This window comes from Neomonachus schauinslandi, chromosome 1, assembly GCF_002201575.2.
Source record: "Neomonachus schauinslandi chromosome 1, ASM220157v2, whole genome shotgun sequence".
NCBI classification, from domain to species: domain Eukaryota; kingdom Metazoa; phylum Chordata; class Mammalia; order Carnivora; family Phocidae; genus Neomonachus; species Neomonachus schauinslandi.
The window spans coordinates 114,027,939-114,055,339 of NC_058403.1; the positions used below are offsets into that span (position 1 = coordinate 114,027,939).

Genomic DNA, 27,401 nt, shown 5'->3' on the forward strand with positions numbered 1-27,401 from the left:
ATAAATATTCTCTTTTTATACCATAAAGCACTATACTAACAGAGTAAAAATATTCAGTTTTTCATATAGCAGGGTTGCAAAAAAAAAGACCTCGATATTTATATGTTAAGGATTTAATGGATATTATATTTTCCTAATTTTCAGATGTTTTTAACACTGTTTGCATTACCTGCTCTTTTAAGTCAATTGCTAAATAAATCTGTTCATCTGGTGATACGACATGATAAGACTATACCGAGCTAAAAGCAAAATCTGCAGGCACTTAAGCTATACTCTATCTCATTTGTCTTTTATTTAGCTAGAAATAAAGACCCACTCAGCAATGTCTCCATTTTTAGTCCATTCCAGTGTTAAGCATAGTATAGGCAATGCTCATGAAATGTTACCTGCAAGAATCATCACCAGTAGAGGAAGAAGTTAGTGATGTCAGCTGGAAGCACAGCATAAAATCGTAGTCATGGGTGCTCAGTAATACATGTTAAATGGCTGAAAGACTAACAGCTTTTTTAATACTCTACTTGAATATAGACATTTATTCTTGGTCTCTTCATTAGTTTATGTATTTTATCTTTTGAAATAATAGTAACAATGAAAATTTATTGAGGGCTTGCTCTGTACCAGGTACCATTTTAAATGCTTTCCAAATGGGATAGTTTTAATCTTCACAGGAGTAGTTCTGTGAGGTGGATCCAACCAAGATCACACTCATGTTATACAGGTTAACCCAAGAACAGTGAGGTTGCCTGATTCAACCCCCATTAAGGACATCTCTGGAATTTGAACCCATACTCTTGGACCACTGTCCACGCTGTCTCAAATGGGCCAGCAGCTGTTGTTTACCAGCCACAACTCTTCTGTCCTCCTCCACATAGCCCATATAATCATCTAACAATTTCAAGTTAAACCCATACAGGAGATGAGGGATTTTATTGTTATTTTTATTTTTTTAAGATTTTATTTATGTATTTGTCAGAGAGAGAGAGAAAGCACAAGCAGGGGAAGTGGCAGGCAGAGGGAGAAGCAGGCTCCCCACTGACCAAGGAGCCCGATGCGGGACTCGATCCCAGGACCCCAGGATCATGACCTGAGCTGAAGGCAGATGCTTAACCGACTGAGCCACCCAAGCATCCCGAGATGAGGGATTTTAATAGCTGCAAAAGATTTGCAGAAATGATTTCTCCTGCCCCTGGTAAGTAAAAATCAGAAGGAATTGTCCAGACAGTGACCCCCTGCTTTCTTTACTCTCCTCTCACAGTTGAAAGCCCTGGAGACAGGTAGGACTCAGGGTTTTAGATTGCATGTGCACGTTTCCAAGACTCATGCCTCGAGAATTGCAAGGTTCCACGTGTCCAGTGGCTTCTCCACCTAGAGGATAGGACACCGTCTAGTACATACACAGCTGCAAAGGGCTGACCATTCTCAGTTTTGTGATTGAAGTTTCAAATATCCATGGTGTGGCCCTAGAGCTTGTGGTTTCATTGAACTTTGCCTGCATGTCACTGTTTAGAAAGGTGGAATTGAAGAGCAAGATAGAGCACATCTGCAACGTCGGATGCAGTGAGGGTTGTCCCATGTAAATGCTCTCTTGCTGTGGAATGTAATTTATGCTATCAGGGCTGCCTCGCAAAAGAGACTGAATTTGGGCTTTATGTGAGTTGGAATTCAGATTATAAAAGTAAACTAAGGGGCGCCTGGGTGGCTCAGTCGTTAAGCGTCTGACTTCTGCTCAGGTCATGATCCCAGGGTCCTGGGATCGAGCCCTGCATGGGGCTCCCTGTTCAGCAGGAAGCCTGCTTCTCCCTCTCCCACTCCCCCTGCTTGTGTTCCCTCTCTTGCTGTCTCTCTCTCTCTGTCAAAAAATAAATAAAAATCTTTATTTTAAAAAAAAAGTAAACTAAGCTCTATTTCATAACATGTTAGCTTTATATGGTCCCCAGAGCTCTTCATTGCAGAGGTCTTTTGCATTTTTAGGGCTTAAGCTGCATACGGGGAATCTAAACCAACTGGAACCTTTCTTTTCAACCTACGGCACTTTTTTTTATTATTATTATTATTTTAATTTTTTTGTAGTTTTTCTTTGAACTCCAGTTGGTTAGTATGTAGTGTAACATTAGTTACAGTAACATTAGTTTCAGGAGTAGAATTTAGTGATTCATAACTTACATAGAACCCCAGTGCTCATCACAACAAGTGCCCTCCTTAATACCCATCACCCATTCAGCCTATCCCCCTGCCCACCTCTCTTCCTGCAACCCTCAGTTTGTTCTCTATCATTATGAGTCTGTTTTATGGTTTGCCTCTCTTTTCCCCCCTATGTTTATCTGTTTTAGTTCTTATATTCCACATGAGTGAAATCATATATTTGTCTTTCTCTGACTTATTTCACTTAGCATAATACACTCTAGGTCTATCAATGTCATTGCAAATGGCAAGATTTCATTCATTTTTATGGCTGAGTAATACTCCACTACACACACACTGCATTTTCTTTATCCATTCATCAGTCAGTGGATATTTGGGCTCTTTCCATAATTTGGCTATTGTTGGTAATGCTGCTATAACCATCAGGGTGCATGTATCCCTTCGAATCAGTATTTTTGTATCCTTTGGGTAAATACTTAGTAGTGCAATTGCTGGGTCATATGGTAGCTCTATTTTCAACTTTTTGAGGAACCTCCATACTGTTTTCAAGAGTGGCTGCACCACATTGCATTCCCACCAACAGCATAAGAGGGTTCACCTTTCTCTGCATCCTCACCAACATCTTTTGTTTCCTGTGTTAATTTTAGCCATTCTTACAGGTGTGAGATGATATCTCATTGTAGTTTTGATTTGTATTTCCCTGATGACCAGTGATGTTGAGCATCTTTTCATGTGTCTGTTAGCCATCTGGATGTCTTTTGGGGAAAATGTCTATTCATGTTTTCTGCCCATTTCTTAACTGGATTATTTGTTTTTTAGGTGTTGAGTTTGGTAAGTTCTTTATAAATTTTGGTTACTAAGATATGTCATTTGCAAATGTCTTCTCCCATTCCAAAGGTTGCCTTTTAGTTTTGTTGATTGCTTCCTTTGCCGTGCAGAAGCTTTTTATCTTGATGAAGTCCCAATAGTTTATTTTTGCTTTTATTTCCCTTGCTTCAGGAGACGTATCTAGTAAGAAGTTGGTACAGCCGATGTCAAAGAGGTTACTGCCTGTGTTCTCCTCTAGGATTTTGATGTTTCCCTGTCTCACGTTTAGGTCTTTCATCCATTTTGAATTTATTTTTGTGCATGGTATAAAGAATTGAGCCAGTTTCATTCTTCTGCATATGGCTGTCCAGTTTTCCCATCACCATTTTTTGAAGAGGCATTCTTTTTCCCATTGGATATTCTTTCCTGCTTTGTTGAAGATTAGTTGACCATATAGTTGTGGGTTCATTTCTGGGTTCTCTATTCTGTTCCATTGATCTATGTGTCTGTTTTTGTGCTGGTACCATACTATCTTGATCACTATAGCTTTGTAATATAATCTGAAATCTGGAATTGTGATGCCTCCAGCTTTGCTTTTCTTTTTCAAGACTGCTTTGGCTATTCAGGGTCGTTTCTAGTTCCAAACAAATTTGTTCTAGCTCTGTGAAAATACTGTTGGTATTTTGATAGGGATTACATTAAATGTGTAGATTATTTTGGGTAGTATAGACATTTTAACAATATTTCTTCTTCCAATCCATGAGCATGGGATGTTTTTCCATTTCTTTGTGTCCTCTTCAATTGCTTTCATAAGTGTTCTATATTCAGAGTACAGCCCTTTTACCTCTTTGGTTAGGTTTATTCCTAGCTATCTTATGGTTTTTGGTGCAATTGTAAATGGGATTGATTCCTTGATATTTCTTTCTACTGTTTCATTATTGTTGTATAGAAATGCAACAGATTTCTGTACATTGATTTTTGTATCCTGTGACTTTACTGATTTTGTATGTTAGTTCTAGCAATTTTTTAGTCGAGTCTTTTGGGTTTTTTACACAGAATATCATGTCATCTGTGAAGAGTGGAAGTTTAACTTCTTTCTTGCTGATATGGATGCATTTTATTTCTTTTTGTTGTCTGATTGCGGAGGCTAGGACTTCCAGTACTATGTTAAGTAACAGTTGTGTGTGTGACAGGGCATCCCTGTCTTGTTCCTGATGGTAGAGGACAAGGCCTCAGTTTTTCCCCATTAAGGATGATATTAGCTATGGTCTTTTGTATATGGCCTTTATGATGTTGAGGTATGTTCCCTCTATTCCTACTTTGTTGAGGGTTTTTAATCACAAATGGATGCTGTACTTTGTCAAATGCTTTTTCTGCATCTATTGAGAGAATCATATGGTTCTTATCCTTTCTTTTATTAATGTGGTGTATCATGTTGATTGATTTATGAATATTGAACCACCCTTGCAACCCAGGAATAAATCCTACTTGATTGTGGTGAATGATTCTTTTAATGTACTGTTGGATTTGATTTGCTAGTATTTTGTTGAGAATTTTTGCCTCTGTAATTCTCTTTTTTAGGGGGGTTTTTGTCTGGTTTTGGAATCAAGGTAATGCTGACCTCAAAGAATGAATTTGGAAGTTCTCCTTCCATTTCTATTTTTTGGAACAGTTTCAGAAGAATAGGTATTAACTCTTCTTTAAATGTTTGATAGAATTCCCCTGAGAAGCCATCTGGCCCTGGACTTTTATTTATTGGGACAGTTTTGATTACTGATTCAATTTCTTTGCTGGTTATTGGTCTGCTCAAGTTTTCTATTTCTTCCTGTTTCAGTTTTGGTAGTTTTAAATGTTTCTAGGAATTTATCCATTTCTTCCAGATTGCCTAGATCATTGTGACACAATCTTCCAGATTGTTGGCATATAGTTTTTCACAATATTCTCTTATAATTGTATTTGGAGCATTTAGTCCATTTACATTCAGAATAAATATTGATAGATAGGAATTTAGTGCCATTTTATTACTTGTTTTGTCATTGTTTCTAGAGATTTTCTCTGTTCCTTGCTAGTCTTTGTTGCTTTTGGTCTTTCTGTCCCACTTAAAGAGTCCCCTTTAATATTTCTTGCAGGACTGATTTAATAGTCACACACTTCTTTAGTTTTTATTTGTCTTAGAAACTGTATCTCTCCTATTCTGAGTGACAACCTTGCTGAATAGAGTATTCTTGGCTGCATATTTTTCCTATTTAGCATGTTGCTACTCTTCTCTGGCCTGCCAAGTTTCTGTGGAAAGATCTGCTGCTAACCCTATTTGTCTTCCCTTGTAAGTTAGGGACTTCTTTTCTCTTTCTGCTTTTAGGATTTTTTTTCCTTATATTTCACAAATTTAACTATGGTAGGTCTTGGTGTTGGACAGCTTTTGTTGATTTTGATGGGAATTCTCTGTGCCTCCAGGATTTAGATGTCTGTTTCCTTTCCCAGGTTATGGAAGTTTTCAGCTATAATTTCCTCAAATAAACCTTCTGCCCCCTTTTCCACTCTTCTTCTTCTGGAACTCCTATGATATGAATGTTACTACACTTTATGGAGTCACTGAGTCATTCGTGATCCAATATTTTTATTTGCCTCTTCTTTTCAGCTTCATTTTTTTTTCCATAATTTTTTCTCCTTTATCACTTATTTGTTACTCTGATTCTTCCATCCTTGTGATCATTATATTTAGTCGGTTTCAAATTTCAGTTATTGAATTTTTCATGTTGGCTTGACTAGTTTTTAGGTTTTTTATCTCTGCAGTAAGGGTCATCCTGGCGTCTTCTATTTTTTCCTTAAGCCCAGCTAGTATCCTTATGATTGTTACTTTACATTCTGAATCAGGCATATTATATCTGTTTTGGTTAGATTCCTGGCTGTGACCTTTTCTTGTTCTTGCTTTTGAGATGGATTCCGCCATCTTGGCAATTTGCCTAGGTTTCCGTGTTCTTCTGTGTGTTAGGAAAGCATCTTATGTTTCCTGCTCCTCAGAGTAATGGCTTTATGAAGAAGAGGTCATATAGTTTCCAGAGACTGATGCTTCAGGAAGTATCTCTGGTGTATGCTGTGTGCACTCTGCTGTTGTGTTTTGGCTACTCTTTCCCTGAGGTCAGTCCTCTGCAGTTTCTCCTTGCCTGCAGTGAGGAGTGTTTGGACCTTGGCTAACTGTGCTAAGTTTTAACTAGGTGTGCTCTGGTCTGCTTATTAAAAGAGAACTGATGCTCTTCGCACTAGAGCTGAAGCTTTGCAGCACTCTGTGGTCAGTAGACATGGTACCTGCGGGGTGTTGTGCTGGTCTTCTGGGGAAGGGGCCCACTGCTCTGGTTCTCAGGCACACTTGCCCGAGGAAAGCAGCACCAGCAGAGCTCAGGGGGTTGGGGATTGGTGTAAGCGGTTTAGGCCACCACTGCTGGCACTGTGCTGCTTACTGAAGTTAGTTTATGCTAAGGGATGGGGGAGGAAAATGGTGTCAGCCAGCTCCCTAGTCCCTGGAGAGGAGAGTTCATACCTGCTGCTGTCTGGGAAGCCCTTCCAGAAGAGTGAACAATCTCCCTTCTTGTGTCCAGGAGACCCTCAGATCACTACCTTCACCCTGTCAGTGTCTGGGCTGTGTGCCCACCCAGCAGTGTAGTGCACCAGCGTTCTATCCCAGGCAGGCTGGCTGAGTTTTAAAACTCCAAACTTTGGGGACCTGTGCTGGTTCTCTAGGAGAAGGTCTCGCCATGTTGGGACTGAATGCAAGTTGTCCCAGAAGGGCAGTTGCACCAAAGCGCAGGGGCATGGAATTTGGAGTAAAGCATAACAAAGAGCCAGTGTCCACATTAGCCGCCCTCAGCAAGGTTCTCTGTGCCTATGCTGAGGGGTGGGAGAGGGAAATGGTGCCCACTGGCTCTTTTGTCCCAGGAGAGGCAATACCACCTCTCCCAGATGTGCTCCAAGAAGAGGGACCATCTTGTCTCTCCCAGTGCATCCCCAGGGATCCTTAGATCATGTCCTCTGCCTCTGGGCTATCTGCCCTCCTTCTCGACAGGAGCACTGCAGTGCCCTCAGGGATCCATACCAGCAGACCTCTAATACTCCAGTCTTTGAGCCCTGCTCTTGTAAATACTCATGCAAGTCAGCCCTTCTCATTTTCCCAGTCACTGGTTTTAAGGAAGTGTTTTCCCCTGTGCACTCCTCTTTCTGTCTCTGTCTCTGTCTCTCTCTCTCTGTGATCAGGGCTCCTTCCCCTCCACTGCACCCACCATCTGTTTTTCCCCCATACCTTCCGCAATGTAGCCTCTTCTCTCCCTCTAGTTGTGCAGTTTGTTCTGTGAGTCCTTAGATTGATTTCTTGGGTATTCAGAATGATTTGATATTTATCTAGCTGTGCTTGAGGGATGAGGCAAGCCTAAGGTCCTCCTGCTACTCCACCATCATAGCTCCTCCACCTCTTTTCAACCTATGGCACTTTTTGCTCTTGCTGAATGATTGGGAAATCTGAAAACAATCCACTGAATGTTAAGGAACTATTATGTTAACAATATTCATGCTTATATCAACTGGAAAATATTCTGCCTCATATAACATGCTAACTAAACAGAGACATGTTGTTATAATTAGAGATAATATGCAAACTCCTAGATTATAAAAGAAAGAAATATTGTAAAGAAAGAATTGAAGATGCTAGGTGGTGGGGAAAAAATTAGCATCTCAAAGGGAGGGAAGGCAAACAACCATGAGCATTTGCAGCATATGAGGTGGTGGGCAGGTATATTTTACTTTGTTTAAATTCATTGATACTAACTGTTTTTTAAAACATCTTTAGAGATTGATTTTTCACTTGAATCAGATTTAAATTCTAATTTCTGACTGATATAATTGAGAACTATTAATTTATGAGAACTAATTTTCTTTATCAGTCGCAAGCATGCCTGATTATAAGAATCACATGAGTCTCTTGTTAAAAACACAGATTTCTGGGCTTGTCCCCAGAGATACTACCTAAGGGTTAGAGTCCAGAATTCTGCATTTTTTCTTAATCTTTATTTTGAGAAAATTTCAAATATGTATTTTTATCTAGATTCACCAGTCATTAAAATAATGGCAAATTACTGGGTATATGGATGGATGGATAGATAGAAATATGCCCTAATAATCTGTTCTAATAAATTTCATATGAGTCCCTAGCAGTTTGAAATTCCCAGACTTAATCTAGAAAGTAACAACAAACTTTTAGTTAAAAAAACATTACTCTCAACATGTAGCTGTCAAATAGTCTTGTTCAATGTGAAGTAATAGCATACATCTGAAAATGTGTTTAAACATATACCTGTCATTTAAAGACTGAAAGCCCATCTTCCCTGTCCTTAACCATTAGAACATTAGCAGGAAATTAGAGTCCCTTTTTCCTCATCACTCCACAGGTAACCATTGACTAGATATTGTGTTATTAGTTCCCTAGCTTTTCTTTAGAGCTTTACTTTCATGTATATATCTGAAAAAAATTATTTAGTTTTTCTGCCTTTGAACATAAAATAAAATCATATAATTTTCTTCAGTGACTTTTTAAAAATTTATTTATTTATTTGAGAGAGAGAGAGAGAGCCCGTGCACACATGAGTGGGGAAGGGGCAGAGGGAGAGAATCTTCAAGCAGACTTACTGCTGAGTGAGGAGCTCAACACAGGGCTTGACCTCACAACCCATAAGATCATGACCTGAGCTGAAACCAAGAGTCAGATGTTCAACCCACTGAGCCATCCAGGCACCCCCAGTGACTTACTTTTTTCCTCAATATTGTATTTTTGAGATTCATCTATGATAATGGATGTGGTTCTGATTTGTTTCCACTGCAGTGTGCTGTTATATGATTATACCACAATTTATTTAGCCTACCACTGATGGATAATAAAAATGTTTTTGATTTCTCTTCATATGAAAGTGATGTCAAGAACATTCTTATGGGGGCACCTGGGTGGCTCAGTCAGTTGAGCATCTGTCTTTGGCTCAGGTCATGATTCTGGGGTCCTAAGATCGAGCCCCACATCAGGCCCCCTGCTCAACGGGGAGTCTGCTTCTACCTCTGCCCCTCCCCCCCTGCTCATGCTCTCTCTCGCTCTCTCACTCACACACACACACACACACTCTCTCTCTCAAATAAAGAAATATCTTTTTTTTTTAAAGATTTTATTTATTTGACAGAGACAGAGACAGCGAGAGCAGGAACACAAGCAGGGGGAGTGGGAGAGGGAGAAGCAGGCTTCCTGCTGAGCCGGGAGCCCGATGTGGGACTCGATCCCAGGACCCTGGGATCATGACCTGAGCCGAAGGCAGTCACTTAACCAACTGAGCCACCCAGGCGCCCCTAAAGAAATATCTTTTAAAAAAAGAACATTCTTATGTATGTCCTCTGTGTACATGTACAAGAGTTGCTCAAAAGTACGTACCTATGGATGTCCAGGATTGAAGGTTCTAAAAAGGTATCATTGATTTTCTAAATACCAAGGATTCTTATCATTGGAGGGTAGGACCAATTTCCTGAACTCCTTTGGCTGGCCAGCAATTGCACACACTAGTTTTTTGGTGGGCTTCAGAATACTTTTATACCTCTTGAAACATTGTACTAGTAACTCAGGCTTAAAGGACAGAGTGGAGATGGTCCAAGCCTAGTTGGTCTCTTTGCCTCATACTTAGTAGACAAACATTTGGGCTGGGAATCTGTATACTGGCTTATCTCATGACAACATTTTTGGGTCAACTCAGTATTCATAATGATCACTCACATGCTCTTCTAATGCTTCCCTCACCTAACTCTACAAGAGTGACTTTCCACTCCACTTGAATGACACAAATGACCTCACTCTAGATTCTGATCAACAGGAAGCCATAGTGGAAAGAACATGGGCTTTGGATTTAGAAGTAATTGACTTTCATGAGCTTGATCATTTCATAAGCATATAGTTAAGTTACTTTATTTCTCTAAGCCTGTTTTCTCATCTATAAAATTGGGATAATAGTTTGTATCTTAGAGACATGCTATTATAATTAACAGTAATATGCAAATTGCTTGCCCTTTACCTGACCCTTGATGTGCATTCACTAAAGTATAGTCATGGTTGATACTGTTCTCCTTATTATTTGTCATCACCCTCAGAAATCTGGAAATACCATAATTCCTTTTTTTTTTTATGATAACCTCATTTTTTTCTGCCTAATTGTATAAATTAAATCATACCCCTCCTTAAAAATTTCGTCTCAACTTCTCGTTTCCTACCCTGAGTTATTCTTATAATGTTCACATATAAATATGTTTCATGCTTTGGTCTTAATTTTTTTTTTTTTGAAGAACAGGATCATATATAGACATACTTCATTTTATTGTGCTTTGCAGATACTGCTTTTTTTTTTTAAACAAATTGAAGGTTTGTGGCAACCCTGTGTTGAGCAAGTCTATTTGTGCCATTTTCCCAGTAGTATTTGCTCACTTTATATCTCTGTGCCACATTTTGTTAATTCACATAATATTTAAACTTTATTATTATTTGAATTGCTGAAATCTCATGATAAAATTTTACAGATAAGGAGTTGCTTCTTATGGATGAGCAAAGAAAGTGGTTCCTTAAGATGGAATCTACTCCTGGTAAAGATGCTGTGAAAACTGCTGAAATGACAAAGGGTTTCAAATATCACATAGGGGTACCTGGCTGGCTCAGTCAGTAGAGATGCAACTCTTGATCTCGGGGGGGCATGAGTTTGAGTGCCACACTGGGTGTAGAGATTACTAAAAAAAATAAATGAACTTTAAAAAATAAAATATAACTTAGTTGGTAAAGCAGTGGCAGGATTTGAGAGGATTGACTCTAATTTTGAAAGAAATTCTGCTGTGGATAAAAGGCTACCAAACAGCATCATAGGTATAGAGAAATCATTCATGAAAGGAAGAGTCAATCGATGGGTCAAACTTCATTATCTTAAGTAATTGCCACAGCCACCCCAGCCTTCAGCAATGGCCACCCTAATCAGTCAGCAATCATCAACAGCAAGATGGGACCCTCCACCAGCAAAAAGTTTATATTGGTCTTAATTTATAAAGATGATTGACAACATAGAGAGGTTTATGCCTTTGAAAGAAAAGCAACGGTACAGTTCCCCTAGAAATGAGAGGCATGGCACACAACACAGGGCCACAGGAGAAACACCACATCTTGATTAGGAAGAAGCAGAAGCTAGAAGAGCCCTTAGATCATGGCCTTTATTGGGCTTAAGGGGGCCATGGTGGAGGGGTGAAGGCAAGGCAGAGCAGGCAAGCCACTGAGGATTGGCTGCTTTGGGTAACTGTGGCATGCTCTAAGTCATAGGAATAGCTCCTAGTTACCTGGTACCTGGCCCTGGGAAGAATATTATCTCCTGGGGTGTATAGGCCAGACAAAAGAAGAGGTAGATGCTCTGGAGCAGTTAGTTTGCATATCAAAGGCATGCTCCTGTCAGAGCCCTTTGCTGTTTCTAAGAATTGGTTAGCCCTGAGAGGGGTAGTCTTTCCCCAGCCAGAAAAGTTTATTTTTTTTTAAGATGTAAAGACATCGTTCATAATAGAAAATAAACAAATAGACACACAAACAATACATTTTCTTTTAATTATTTATCTTCTTTTGGTCTCTTCTTTAAACAAAACATGCCTATTTGGAGCTTTTGATTCCTACCCTCCCCAGTCTGCACCACTTCCCCACCAGCTTCCTCTGCAGTTCAGTTAATGGCATTGTCTTCAGCTCTGGTACCCTGGCCTGAAAACTGACGCTCATCCTTCACTCCTCTCTTCCTTAGTCCATCAGCAGCTCCTGTAGGTTCTGCTCCTGACCACACGTCACCCTCTCCAGGGTGACCTCCCCAGTCTAAGCCAGCATCGGTCCCACCCGGATTATGGCTGCCATCCCATCCTCACTGCTTCCACTCGTGCCCCCTCAAGAGAAAGTATAAATCAGCTCTCATCACTCCACTGATTACAGTCCTCCAAAGACTGCCCAGCGCCAATTATAGCAAATCCTAAACATTTTGCCTCGCTTTTCAGGTATGATCAGACTTGTTTCCATCTCTTCACTCTGTTCTCTTCAGTCCTTGTGTCCCAGTAACACCGGACCTCTTCCTCACCCTTGAGTACTCCAAGCTCAGTGCCATCTCAGGGCCTTTGCTCGTATTGCCTGTTTTCCTAGAACTCCCTACATTGTAGTGTCATGCCTCCTTTCCTGGTTCAAACAGCTCAAAGGTTACCCCCTGAGAGAGGCTTTCCCTGAACCTCCTGGGACCCCATCCATGTTTTTCCTAAACTATTTCCTTTGTTTTCTTTATAAGTGTACTATCTAGATTTAATCTTAAATATTTGTTAATGTGTTTTTAATCTCACACCACTAAAATATAATCTCCAGCATGATGGTCACCTGTTTTTCTGGTTTTTACTATATTTTCAACATCTATGTTAGTGCTTGATACATAATAAGTGCTTAGTAAGTATTTGTCGAATTAATAAAAATATGAATAAAATGTAACTGGAGACAAAAAAATCATAAAACCTGTTACATGTATGACTAATAATATATATAACATAAATATGTATAAATATATTAGAGCATTAAAACATTTTATATTTTAGTATTCATTAGAATTCTTCAAAAATGTCAGCGGTCTTTTATGAACGAATTTTATTATGCTTCATTTTAATGCATTATATGACTGTTTTCTTAATAATAGTTTGAGTTTATTTCATTTGGAAATTGTTTTTATTGTTATTTAACATTTGGATAATATAAGTATATCTATTCATTTATAGACATGAACATTCCTACTTTCCTGTATTTGACATAGAAAGGACTAAGGAGACTTATATATTGGTTGCATCTAAAGAAAGATACTTAAAATACATGAGAAAAATAAAGAAAAGTAAGGGTAGGAAAACAACTCTAACAAAAGAGGTGATAGCAATGAAAAGCTTTCCTTGATAGAGGAGGTCTGAAAAGCAGGCCCTGAGTTTTCCAGCAACTGATACAAGGAGAGAAATACCACATTTATGGGACTTGGGTTTTCTATGTGGTAAAAGTAAACCAGTTCTTTCAGGAACACTGAACTGTTCCTCATACTGAGGTCAGGAAAAATGTCTCCAATCTCAGTGAAAGGGCAGGGTATATATGCCATGAAACATGACTTCGACACCTTCCATTTGGTAATTATAGTGACCTCAGTTGTTTTAGGAAGAATAGGTCAAAATAGGAGTCACTGGGTAAGTGTACTAAATCACCTCTAAGTGAGTTATGTGTGGCACACTGCTTTTTAAACCATTAAGTATTTATGTTGTTTTTGTTTTGAATTTACTTTGACACAGCCACTTTTCAAAAAGTGTGGGGGGGAAAAAATCAGATTCACTCCACATATGCCAGTTTCTCCATATTACATCATGGGACAAAGAATTTCTGCTATCATGTGAGGAATTTATCTATGTAAATAATAGTCAGTACCAGGTCGGCTGAACCACCAGCCTGAGAGCTCATTGCTTTAGTCACAGGCACAGTATAATTACTCAGTTTAGTTTTTTACTCTATGTTCAGCCTAACAATTTATCATATGCATGAATTAATGCCTAACATATCATATGCATGTATTATGTGTGTTATAAGAAATACAGCAGTGTATTTCACAATGATTACATACACTGATATTGCAGCAATCTAATAAGGAAAAAATTAATATCTTCAGTAATAAATCATTCCATTTCTCAATTGTGCACCTCCATTTCCTCCAAGGCTCATCCCCAGAAATGCTGATCAACCTATGGATGAAATTGAAAATAAAACAAAGTCCTTGGATCCAATACCTGATGCTCCTCCTGACTGCACTGCCATTTAAGTGTACCAGATCCAAAACCTGATGACCCTCCAGAGTATAATTCCCATTTTATACCTGATAAGTTAAATCTTTAGAAAGAATCTTTCCACCCCTGCAGAAAATGACACTAAGAGTTAAGTTGCTTGTTTAACTAACTAATGACTTTATTATTTCAATAAATAAATATTGAGCACCTACTGGATGCCAGGTAGTTTACTGGATGTCAAAGTAGAACATTCCTGCCCTCAAAGAATTTACAGTTTCCTGGAGTAGGAAGTTATATGGAAATATGAAAAGAATGTTGTAGGGACACAGAAGGCGAAGTAACTGACTGTGGGATTAAAGGGAGGGTCTAACTGAGGGATTCAAGTTTTATTGGCACGATAAGGAGTTTCTCAATCAAAAAATGGGTGGGGAAGGGAGAATGTCTGGGAGAAAGAAAACATGTCAAAAAACAGGAGGTGATGAAGGTCTGGTGGTCTGATTGGGCCTTGATGAAGGCCTGCTTGGGTCAAAAGGCAGAAGTGCACAGCAATGGAGATAACAACGGGTCTTGTGCTGATGAAGGAGTTTGCATCTTATCCTGGAGCCTGTGCGAGCCTACAGATGCTTTTTGGCAGGACATCAACACTTCAAAGCAGATACTTGAGTTTGTCTTTCATCACTTTCTTCCCAGCTTCTGGCACAGGGTCTGGTACAAAAAAAGGTGCTCAGTAAATGTCCAGTGAGTAACTGATTGGATGTCTAATAAGATAGCTCTTGGTGGGAGAAGGGGTGGCACCTGGGTGGCTCAGTCAGTTAAGCATCTGCCTTCTGCTCAGGTGGTGATCTCAGCGTCCTGGGATCCAGCCCCATGTCAGGCTCTGTGCTCAGTGGGGAGCCTGCTTCTCCCTCTCCCTCTGGCCCTCCCCCTGCTCGTGCTCTCCCTCTCTCTCAAATAAATAAATAAAATCTTAAAAAAAAAAAAAGATAGCTTTTGGGGCCAGTGTGAAAGAATCACTGGAACAGAGGGAAAGCTAGTTAAGAAGTTACTGCAGTAGTCCCATCTGGATGATGCTTAGTAACAATGAGTATAAAGAAGAGGCAAAAGCTCACAGTTTGGAAAACATCATCTATGAGGTGATTCCAGAGATGTTATTTCATTCTAGAAATAAGACCCATGGAGCTCAGGTATCCTCTGCCCCTGCAGTGTTTTCTGAAAACAGCAGAGCTTCCTTTTCCTTTTTCCTCTATGTATATGTTGTGTGGATATGATCCAGGATAACCTCTCAGTGCAGGCTCTTGACACTCCTGTATTATGGTCAAGTTCTATCTGGCCATTTCTCAGTATTTTATTTCATTCAGTGTCTTATTTCTGTGTCTTTCAGGTGATTTATCTTTCTTTTTTTTTAATGGAAGTATAACTCACATACATAAAATTGACCATTTGAAAGTATATAATTCAGTGGTTTTTAGTATATCCACAGGGTTGTATAGCCATCACTACTATTTTTTTTCCCCTAGGACCACTTTATTTTTTCAATTAAAAAAATTATAATGCAGATATTTCAAAATTCAAATGGTACAAAAGGACCTTGGAAATTCTCCAGTCCTTGTGAGCAATGTTACTAGATCATAATCTTGTGTATCCTTTGGGGCCACTTTAAACTTAATTCCTGATCTGAGATTCTTCAGAAAATCCTAATTTAAAGTTTGGCTGCAAACCCATGCCCTCACTACTATTTAATCCAGACCATTTTTACCACCTCCCAGATCCATATCCATTAGCAATCACACCACATGTTCTTTCTCTAGCCCCTGGAAACCACTAATCTATTTATATCTGTATAGTTTTGCCTATTCTGGATATTTCATATAAGTGGAATCATAACACATATAACCTTTGGGGTCTGGCTTTTTTCACTCAGCATATTGTCAAGGTTTATCCATGTTGTACATTGTGTTTATAATTATTCCTTTTTATGGGTGAATCATATTTTATTGTATAAACACCTTGTTTATGCATTTTTCACTTCATGGACATTTGAATTCTTTCCACTTTTTGACCATTATGAATAATGCTGCTACATAAGTTGACTTTTGATGGCAGATTATATTTTAAGTTTCAGAAAAAATTCTAACATATTGTTTCTTCGAGTGTAGCTTAATATACTAGGTCTGTCAAAATAATGTGGATTTCTTTTGCTAGTATAAAAATGCAGATCCTGGCCACCTATTGAATCAGAATCTCCAAGACGGATCTTTAAAAAGAAAAACATCCTATCTTGTTGTTCTTATCAACAGCTAAGTTTGAGAAACACTTTTAATACTGTATTTTCCAAACTGCAGATCCATCAGTAGGTGCTGAAATTAATTCAGTAATTCACAGTCAATAAGTTCTTGAAACAAAAAATGATAAGAATATTCAAAATAAGAAAACACAAATATGATCAAGGCTTCAGCCAGTTTTACAGGTCAGGTCTCAGTTGGACTCTTCTGCTAACTTAGAGTTGGTTTTATTTAATTTTAGCTAAAATAGATCTGTAATGAAATCTGAAAAATAAATTATTGGCCTTATTTATTTAGTTTTCAACTGCAGTACATTTTTAAAAACATCTCTTTTTCCTGGGATCAGGAGGAGAGGATCTTTTTTGCTCTAGGCTTAGCTTTTCTTTACATTTGGTTCTGGCCTTTCCTAGAAGTTCAGAGAAAGGCAACTGGGGTTCTCCCTCTCACATGATTTCAGTTAAGGCTTTCCAATGCTAGGAATAACTTAAGAGTTTATCAGGTACCCCCTTGTAGTCAACCAGAGTGCTGTTACTTATATAAATAAAACAATCATTTTAAATCCAAGAAAGTAAAACAAAACACACCAAATTTGGTGATAAAAGTGTTCAGATTTTACTTTTTTAAAACTATAGCTACATCTCAGCCGTATGGACAGTCTCATATCTAAATGCTGTTAATTCTCCACATTTTTAGCAATCCATGTGAAACGCTTGTGAGATCCCTGCTTCTCCAGTAGATGGCAGGGACCAGTCTTCCTTGCACGGCAAAGAGGGTGAAGTGCCCCTTGTTACTGCTGGGCAGGAGTTTAGGCTCCTTCCCAGGACTGCACTGATCCATCCTGGCTGATGCTGAGGGTGCTTCTTTTGAGAGACATTTGATAAAAGAAGCAAAATCTAAAGTCATACATTAGTGGTACCCTCATACTAATTCATGGTTTTGAGAGCTTCTCTTCTTAAATATTGTGATTCTTTAAAGAAATCTGGTTTCCTTGACTGTGATCTTAGTTACATTGACCAACTTGAAATTAAACTGACCCGTGGTTGGAGGAGAGCAGTGTGAGAACCAGATGATGAGGATATGAAGAAGTGATTGGACTAGCAACAATATAGCAGTCTTCAAGTCATCATTTTGAAGGTAAAATGTGATTTCAAATCCCAGTGTTACCAGTTGCTATCTGTGTAAACTTAACAATAGCCTAAAGAATATAAAAATAGAAATTTGCATAGTGCTAAATTTATTGCAGGCCCTGTGCTAACCCTGCAGCAGGTGGGCATATGAGGTGGCCTAGAGAGGCTATCAAATTACTTCATCTCTTCAACCTTAGTTTTTGCACTTGTGAAGTGAGCATAACTATTTCAGAAAGTTTAAGAGGATTAAATGAGTTAATAATCTGGAAGACCCTCTAACTACACTTTTGGTACGTGGTATGCCCTTCCCTCAGAAAATGAAACCTCTTACTATTTTCAAGAAGCTGTCATGTGGCCCATGTAATTTCCATGTAAAAAAATCATGCTAAGTTTCAATATATTGTAGCTTCAGTCATGTGTAATTTTTTCATTTGATTATGAACACAAGAGTCCACAGGACCTACTGTCCCTCCACTTGCATACTACCCAGGAAGCTTGCTTACAGGATACTACAGTCTACGTCAGCTTAGTACCTTCCCCTCGTACCAGCCAACTGGTGGCACTCATCCTAATAGTACTGGCCTGGCAGATGTCCAATGTTAAATCAGTCTGCTCCAACAGCACGGATGCCAGAGCCAATTCCTGTGCCAAACTGCCCTCCTGGTCTGGAATACTTATTAGCTCAGGTATTCCACACAAATCCAAAATATTTTCTTAGGAAATATGACCTTGGGGACCCAACAAAAAGAGACACAGGCTGGATACAGTGGATAAAGATGGTGGGTCAGTGATGACAGAGGTCCAGTTTGTGAGACTATAGGAGCAGTGAAACTGATGTCAGATATGTGAGGGGGGAGCAAAAGTATAACAATATTTTCAGTAGGAAGAGTATGGCTTTCATAAAGGATTCAGACTGAGTTGTAAGATATTCAAGATGTCCTCTTGAAGGAAGTTAGAAAAATAGTATCCCTATTTTATAGGGATTTATTTTTTTATAGATAAAAAAAATCTATCATAGATGCCAATTGGGGTGTCATTTACTTGGAAGTAAGAGTAAACATCAAGAAAGACAACATGGGGCGTGTAGGTGGCTCAGTCGGTTAGGCTCAGGTCATGATCTCAGGGTCATGAGATGAAGCCCTGTGTGGGGCTCTGTGCTCAGTGTGGAGTCTGCTTGCCCCTCTTCTTCTGCTCCTCACCCTGCTCTCTCACTCCTTCATAAATAAATAAAATTGTTAAAAAAAAAAAAGACATCATGAAGGAACAGAACACTTAGTGAAAAACTCATCAGGTGCCTTGGCCCCTTGCTTTCCCTCACCACCCATAATTTCATCAGCTACTCCAGCTCTTATAAAAACCTATTCCCTTCTTGCTATCTTCTTCTTTTTTTTTTTTTAACATGTAATGTATTATATGTTTCAGAGGTATAGGTCTGTGTATAAACAATTTTATATCCACTTTCTAACCAATATTGGTTTAGTAAATGTTAGTATGTGTACAGAATTTTGTCCAAGATATGCTTTCATTATACCCAGTAGGGAGATTGTGAGGCAGTAGCTAACCTTCTCCCACCTAAACTTTTCAGAGATTACTGCTGTCTACCAAACAATAACAGTTATGCAGGACCAAGTTTATTTAGGTTAGTTTGTAATTGACCAAGTTGGGTTTATTCTCAAGAAAGTTAACTTAAATTCTATTAATGTGATTCATCTTATTAATAGATAAAAGGAGGAAATCTTACAATCATGTTAGAAGATACATCATAGTTCTGATATATAATTTCAAACAAATTCATAGTTTTTTAAAAATTTAGCAAAGAAAAAAATGGAAGAGACCTTCTTCAACTTGACAAGTGTTATACCCAAATCTAACATTAAATAAACCTATGGAATAAAATGAAAAAAAAAAAAACCTATTACCAAGTAAACATAAAGTGCCTACCAAGCACACATAGCTTCAAGCCAAGTCCATGAGGCCCCCTCCCACAAAGTGGTGGTCCCCTAAATCCCTTCTGTATAAAAATTATGAAGCTACTCTGAAACCCAGGTTATAAAATTGAGGGATAAGCAGATTTGGTTGTAAACTCAAATGGTGTAAACTCAAAAAATTTATCTAGTGAAACTGAGATATAGCTAGTATTAGAAATTCTTCTGTAATCCTGGCCCTTTTTGTCTTGGAAACAGGAGGTATTTAAGTTCATTATAAGCAAGGGACTCTAATTCAATACTTCACTCCCCGCATAATCAATAAAGTATTCCTTGAAGTTGACAAGTTCCTCTTTGCATTTCAATATATTATTAATCTTGTGCATTGAAAACTATCAATACACTGCTGTGGAAATGATATGCGAAATGCAGTACAATTGGATGAAGAAATTAGAATTTGTAGGAGCCAAAAATTTTACTAAACTGTCCCTTTGTAAAGTAACTATAAAATACACATGAAGTCATTAAAGTGCTAGAGTAAACCCCTTCATTATTTTAGAAGTTTATAGAATGCTTATAGTAAATAAATTTTAGGAAATCTTTTTTATACTTGCACAATAAAAATAATTTGTCCTTGCAAGTCTGGGGTCTCCTAGACCATTTCCCCATCTTTTAAAAATTATACAGCTTTAAAATTGTTTATTAAAGTTAAAAAAAATTGCTCTACTTCTTCCATTATCCTGACAGAAGTTAAATGATAAATATGATGGATTCACTTTTCCCTTTCCAAAATGGATGAATTAAGAAACAAAACCAGAAACAAATAAAAAATAAAACCGGGTTTAGAGTTAGACAATAGTTTTTAATTCTGTCTTTCTTCCATACTAGTTCTATAACCTTGAACACATTTCTTAACTATTCGATGTTTCAGTTTCTTCACCTACAAAATAGTACTAACTATCCCTACGCTACTGGACAGTTCTGAGAATCGTCAATGTCTGATACAATTCCTGGCATGAAGGAACCACTGCCTGGATGAGATACTGTAATGATGCTGTTTAGTTGAGATGCCTGCTTGGGTGTGAGGGGAAGGCACATACCCGGTCACTTTCCTCCATCTTCTCTAGACTTTTGAGATCTCATATGAAGGGTATGAGGACCCCTCAGAGGAATTTCTGTCCAACACAGCAGGATTACATGGTTTCTATGAGTTTGCCAGCAACTCCCCCAGCTCCTCAAAAAACTGCGCCATAATAGCCCCTATGTCTTATTAGGTAAACTCCCATGTTAAAGGCCTTCATTTCTTTGGGCCTATTTTGCCTAGCAGTGGACATCTTATGAAATAGTGAATTCTTTATCTTTTAGTCCTAGAGTTTAAAATCCTGGAATTTGGGGGCGCCTGGGTGGCTCAGTCGTTAAGCGTCTGCCTTCAGCTCAGGTCATGATCCCAGGGTCCTGGGACTGAGCCCCCCATTGGGCGCCCTGCTTGGCAGGAAGCCTGCTTCTCCCTCTCCCACTCCCCCTGCTTGTGTTCCTGCTCTCGCTGTCAAATAAATAAAATCTTTAAAAATAAATAAATAAATAAATAAATAAATAAATAATAAAATCCTGGAATTTTTTTTAAAGATTTTATTTATTTATTTGAGAGAGAGAGACTGAGAGAGAGAGAGCACATGAGAGGGGGGAGGGTCAGAGGGAGAAGCAGACTCCCTGCTGAGCAGGGAGCCCGATGTGGGACTCGATTCAGGGACTCCAGGATCATGACCCGAGCCGAAGGCAGTCACCTAACCAACTGAGCCACCCAGGCGCCCCAAAATCCTGAAATTTTTTAAATAGGACTGTAAACCATTTTGGTGGCCACTTTTGAAAAATTGTAAGAGATGTATAGATCCCCTCACCCGGCTGTGTTTTCATACAAGAAAAAAAATCTTGAATTAAGCATGGACTGTGTTCTCCACCCTCTTAAAATTAAGCACACGATTAAACACTCATGCCCAGTTAAGTCACTTTCAGTTTTATTCATTTCAAAATCTATTCATTAACTTATTCAACAAATATTTAAGGAAATGTGACTTTTCAATGTTCCATGCTCAGAATTTAGGAATGACAGAAAATTGTGTAAGATTGGATCAGTCTGTCCTGAAGGAGGTTTTTTTTTTTTTTTTCCCACTAGAAGGATTCAAGCATCTTGGGAATAATCCCAAAGTAAAACTAAGATAAAAAGTCTACCTAATGATATGCCCAATTTCCCTTTTCAAGGGATCATATCCCAGAATATTTCTTGTCCTTTGCCCTAATCCTATTTGTAAGCTTCTGCCCTCTTGGACCCTCCCCTTATTAAAAGTGAACACCTAGGAAAGAGCTTGGTGTTTAATAACCCGAGTGAATGGAATCAGTATGTTAATCTGTCAGAGGTACCTGTGAAATAATATAAAATTGGACGCTTCTGTGTGAGGTTCACCCTGACTGATTCCTTCTCCCTAAGCCACTGAAAAGATTGCCTTCTCTGTGGCTGGCCCATGTTAAACCATCCTGAACTTTCTGAGTACCTCTAGTCTGTTTTGGTCAATGAGATCAGTGAGTAGAGACTGAGTTAGAAACAATCTATGTCAACACAGCTTCTTCTAGATGCTGTTACTGTAGTAGGAAGATGATTTTCTGATATTTTATCAAAAACATTATTAAATTTTTTAGTCTTCTACAGTATAACTGGAAGAAAGTGTTTTTCCTACCTAGACAGTTCTCCTTATATCTGATCAGGTGCAGATAGGTTAATTTCACTTGATAAAATATATTTGTAATTAATTAATTCACATTAAAGATATTTAAAAATCAGTTGATACATGGTAATAATTTCTGTCAATTTCTTTTCTAATGTTAACTTGTTTTAATTCTGTTATTTCTATCTTCCCTAATTACTTCTTTCTATCCCAGTAATTGGACAACATACACATTCTTCAGCATTTTGAACCTCTGGAAAATATGTGTACTTCAGTGATGATCAGCAATATTTGAAACAACATTATTCAATATCCAGTTCCTTATTCATACTGGTCATTTTTTAGTGGTTCAAAGAGAAAAGACTGTCCTAGAAACTTAAAAAGGGAATTTTTTGTATAATTTTATTTATTTATTCTTAAATCATATAATATTGGATCTTAGACTGAAAAAGATCTTATATATTATCTGGTCAACCCCATTACACTTATTCCCTCTTTCCACCCCATCATTCACATTTTATAGATGAGGGGTAAAAAAAGAGCAGGGAAAATAAAGGAATTAGTGAGGGACCAACAGAATCTGGATTTGCAGGAAGCAGGAAGAAATGAGCACAGTAAACATGAAGCTTGTCCTCTGTTCATAGGAAATTGTTCCTGACCCTTAAAGCAACAAATTTACACATTCCTTTGGCTGTATGTAAGGCCTCCAGCTCTTCTTGGTTCCTTTTTCTGTTTGCAGTTTGCAATGACCTTGGTCATCTTACCATATTTCATGAGTTGATTCATTTGTGATGCAATATGTAATTTCATTAACATATTTTTAAAACTAAAGTTTTCTGAATACAGGTATTATATAAGACATGATCATCTTATGAAAGATGTTTTCAATCTTTCCTATTATGTGACTAAACATTTTAAAGTCATCTTGCTCTGAGCTTAAAATAAATGTTTTAAATCCTAAAGAATTTAAATGCTTACAAGAATTATAAAATAGTTCGATGTTCCAAGCAATTGCACATGCTTCAATGAAATTTTGAAAAAGCTGTTTTTCTTTACACACTAAGAAATGCTATACAAATATGCAGGCCCATTTTAACTGCTTCTAATTTAAAGAGTCTTTCTCAAATTGAAGAAGACACAAAAAGATGGAAAAAAACATTCCATGCTCATGGATCGGAAGAATAAACATTGTTAAAATGTCTATGCTGCCCAGAGCAATCTATACCTTCAATGCCATCCCGATCAAAATTCCAATGACATTTTTCAAAGTGCTGGAACAAACAATCCTAAAATTTGTATGGAATCAGGAAAGACCCCGAATTGCCAAGGAGATGTTGAAAAAGAAAAACAAAGCTGGGGGCATCAACGTTGCCTGATTTCAAAGTATATTACAAAGCAGTGATCACCAAGACAGCATGGTACTGGCACAAAAACAGACATATAGACCAATGGAACAGAATAGAGAGCCCAGATATTGACCCTCAACTCTGTGGTCAAATAATCTTCGACAAAGCAGGAAAAAATATGTAATGGAAAAAAGTCTCTTCAGTAAATGGTGCTGGAAAGATTGGACAGATATATACAGAAGAATGAAACTGGACCATTCTCTAACCCCATACACAAAGATAAATTCAAATTGGGTGAAAGACCTCAATGTGAGACAGGAATCCATCAAAATCCTAGAGGAGAACATAGGCAGTAAACTCTTTGACATCGGCCACAGCAACTTCTTTCAAGATTCACCTCCAAAGGCTAGTGAAACAAAAGCAAAAATGAACTTTTGGGACTTCATCAAGATAAAAAGCTTCTGCACAGCAAAGGAAACAGTCGACAAAACAAAGAGGCAACCCACAGAATAGGAGAAGATATTTGCAAATGACACTACAGATAAAGGGCTGGTATCCAAGATCTATAAAGAACTTCTCAAACTCAACACCCAAAAAAACAAATAAGTCAAAAAATGGGCAGAAGACATGAACAGACACTTCTCCAAAGAAGACATACAAATGGCTAACAGACACATGAAAAAATGTTCATCATCATTAGCCATCAGGGAAATCCAAATCAAAACCACATTGAGATATGACCTTACACCAGTTAGAATGGCAAAAATTGACAAGGCAACAAACAACAAATGTTGGAGAGGTTGTGGAGAAAGGGGAACCCTCTTACACTGTTGGTGGGAATGCAAGTGGGTACAGCCACTTTGGAAAACAGTGTGGAGGTGCCTCAAAAAATTAAAAATAGAGCTACCCTATGACCCAGCAATTGCACTACTGGGTATTTACCCCAAAGACATAGATGTAGTGAAAAAAGGGCCATATGCACCCCAGTGTTCATAGCAGCAATGTCTGCAATAGCCAAACTGTGGAAAGAGCCAAGATGCCCTTCAACAGATGAATGGATAAAGAAGATGTGGTCCATATATACAATGGAATATTACTCAGCCATCAGAAAGGATGAATACCCAACTTTTACATCAACATGGATGGGAATGGAGGAGATTATGCTAAGAGAAATAAGTCAAGCAGAGAAAGTCAATTATCATATGGTTTCACTTATTTGTGGAACATAAGGAATAGTGTGGAGAACATTAGGAGAAGGAAGGGAAAAATGAATGGGGGGAAATCGGAGGGAGAGATGAACCATGAGAGACTATGGACTCTGAGAAACAAACTGAGGGTTTTAGAGGGGAGGGGGGTGGGGGGATGGGTTAGCCCGGTGATGGGTATTAAAGAGGGCACATACTGCGTGGAGCACTGAATGTTATACGAAAACAATGAATCATGGATCACTACATCAAAAACTAATGATGTATGGGGACTAACATAACATAATAAAATAAAATTTAGGGCGCCTGTGTGGCTCAGTTGGTTAAGCGACTGCCTTCGGCTCAGGTCATGATCCTGGAGTCCCGGGATCGAGTCCCGCATCGGGCTCCCTGCTCGGCGGGGAGTCTGCTTCTCCCTCTGACCCTCCTCCCTCTCATGCTCTCTGTCTCTCATTCTCTCTCTCTCTCAAATAAATAAATAAAATCTTTAAAAAAATAAAATTAAATTAAAAAAAATAAAGTGTCTTTCTCATTTTAAGTGAGGACATCTTTTGAAACTAATAATAGATATGATATTAAAAACAACCTGGACCAAATGGTTTACATCGTAATTGAAGACACAGATGACTTTACCAGAAATGCTTATCGGACACTAAGGCCCTTCGTCCTCCGGGTCACCGACTGTATGGGCCGAGAAATCATGACAATGCAGAGACCTTTCAGATGCACCTGCTGTTGCCTCTGTTGTCCCTCCACCAGGCAAGAGGTCAGAGAATGCAGGTCTTATCCCTGGTTTCTTCCTGATCCAAGTCTTCACAGCACAGTTGTGCTCCTTCCAGAATGACACAGGAGGGGTTTTCAGAGAGTGGGGAGGAAGGAGGCCACATCATCTCACCCAAGGAAAATCACAGAGGGCTTTTTCTTGTGGGTTCTTTCTTGTCTTCTGGTGCTAGTTGGGGGGTCAGGCACAAATTAGGGTTATTTATTCGGTGACCACAATTCTATCAGTTGTGTCTACTGAGTTGGAAATGTATCTGTGACCTAGAACAGAAGTCACACACATTTGTCTAAATGTACCTATGTATCCGAAGATAAGATGTCGCTAGACATCACCGAATGCTTTTAGAATTGGAAGAGACCTTAGATGACTTTGCACTCCCCATCGCAGTCCACACCTGGCCACAGATAAAGAAGGGATGGCTCAGAAAGATGAAGTGCCTGATGAGGGTGTTACAGTCCCCCGAGTGCCAGACCTAGAGAGCAGGTGTTCTGAGTTACAGTTGGCTTCCTCTTCTACAACCCGTGCAGCTCTAGGAAGATTGTTTGCTGCAGGGAAAAGAAGCAGCTTTAGCGAGAGGTCCACCAGAATTTTGAATTCCAGATATGTCACCTACTTAAATTGTGCAATTTACCTAACTTCTTTGGGGCTCAGTGCTCTTGTACATAAAATATGCACAACAATACCCCATGGGATTCCTGGGATATTTAAAAGACATGGTAAGTGCCAGCACTTACTAAATGTTAATTTATTTACAACCTTCTCTGTGTTTTGATTTCCTATAAGATGGAAGTAATAATAGCACCTATCACACAGGATTGCTTTGAGGATCAAATAGTAAATAAATGTTAACTGTTCATTACAGTACTGGACAGATAGTACAGTGCTCAGAGGATGTTGTTCCCAGGTATCTTACGCCTCTCTCATTACTGTTTTTGTAATAATAGCCTGATATTTGAGATGAATCTTCACCTTTACTCCTTAGTCCTTTTGGATTCATATTCATGAGTTGGGTTTTCTTCTCAAATCCTATAAATACAGCCTTCCAAGATTAAAGTAAGCCATGATGTAGTAAAACTAATCAAAATTACAAATGTACTCAGTTTATGGAACATTTATCTCATGATAGATTTTTTTCTCACTTCTCCAATTTTACTTGTATTCCTGTGTGTGCATGTATTCAGTTCCATGAGGTTTGATCACCTGTGTCGATTCCTGTGTCCACCACACAATGCAGATAACTGACAATTCCATCACCACAAAAATCCCCTTTATAATCACACCCACCATAGACTTAGAGAAGGAACTGGCTGTTTCATAGCAAGTGACAAGCAAGCCTCCCCTGTGTCCTGAAGGAAAATATGACTTCATCCCTCAAGGATGCTCCCTCCAATGACAACCCTGAGAAATGGCCAAGGGAAAGAGCAGTCAGGGCCTTGCATTCTTGGCCCACACAGCGAGTAGTTTAGAAGTGTGAGAGGCCCGTGGAGGCTCTCCCTCTCAACAATTTCCTTAGTCCCTAAAGGATTTCAGAGCACATCTAGGTAGTCTGTACGGGTATACATCTATGCGTAGCTTCCTCCCCTTGATCACTTCATTTGCAGCTGGAGGTGCAGTATCCTCCTGGTGTCAGCACCGGCTTTGTTGCGGAACACTGGAACCTGCTCAGGGCCGTTAATAGCATCCAGAATGAGAAGAAAGAAAATGTGATAGGAGTGCCTGGGCCGTGTTCAACCTATGGCTGTGGTTCAGATTCTGTTTTTGAGGTAACCTGATGGTAAAATAATGTTCCTAAGAGTTTTTTCTACATGGACTGACCAACTGCAGAATGAGCCTGTTTCAGTGCACTTTTCCATGTAAGTGAAATGAAGTTTACAATATCACTTATAAAATAAATAGAGCAGTATGATGAAATATTTGTAAGATACTGAGCTAGGTATTTAAGGAAACTCAAAGAGGTACAGAATAGTACTCTATCCCTCAGCAAGTGTAAAACAAGTCAATATATAATTATATATGTATGAAGCTCAACAAGAATTCTTGATATAAAATAAATGCAGTTCATCAGTTTGCACATATGTATCATATGGTTCTCACTACCACATCATGAGTGAGGTGTTAATTAATCTTATTTTTCAGAGACAAAGCTGAAATTCATCAGGAGTTAACAGTAAGGAGACAGGGTGTTGAGGAACTTCTTCCC

The 27,401-nt window shown here is 38.7% G+C and overlaps 1 pseudogene; it reads left to right on the forward strand.

Moving 5' to 3' along the window:
- Window positions 1-1,134: 1,134 nt before the first annotated feature.
- On the forward strand, window positions 1,135-26,973 carry LOC123323610 (annotated as a pseudogene).
- Window positions 26,974-27,401: the final 428 nt, after the last annotated feature.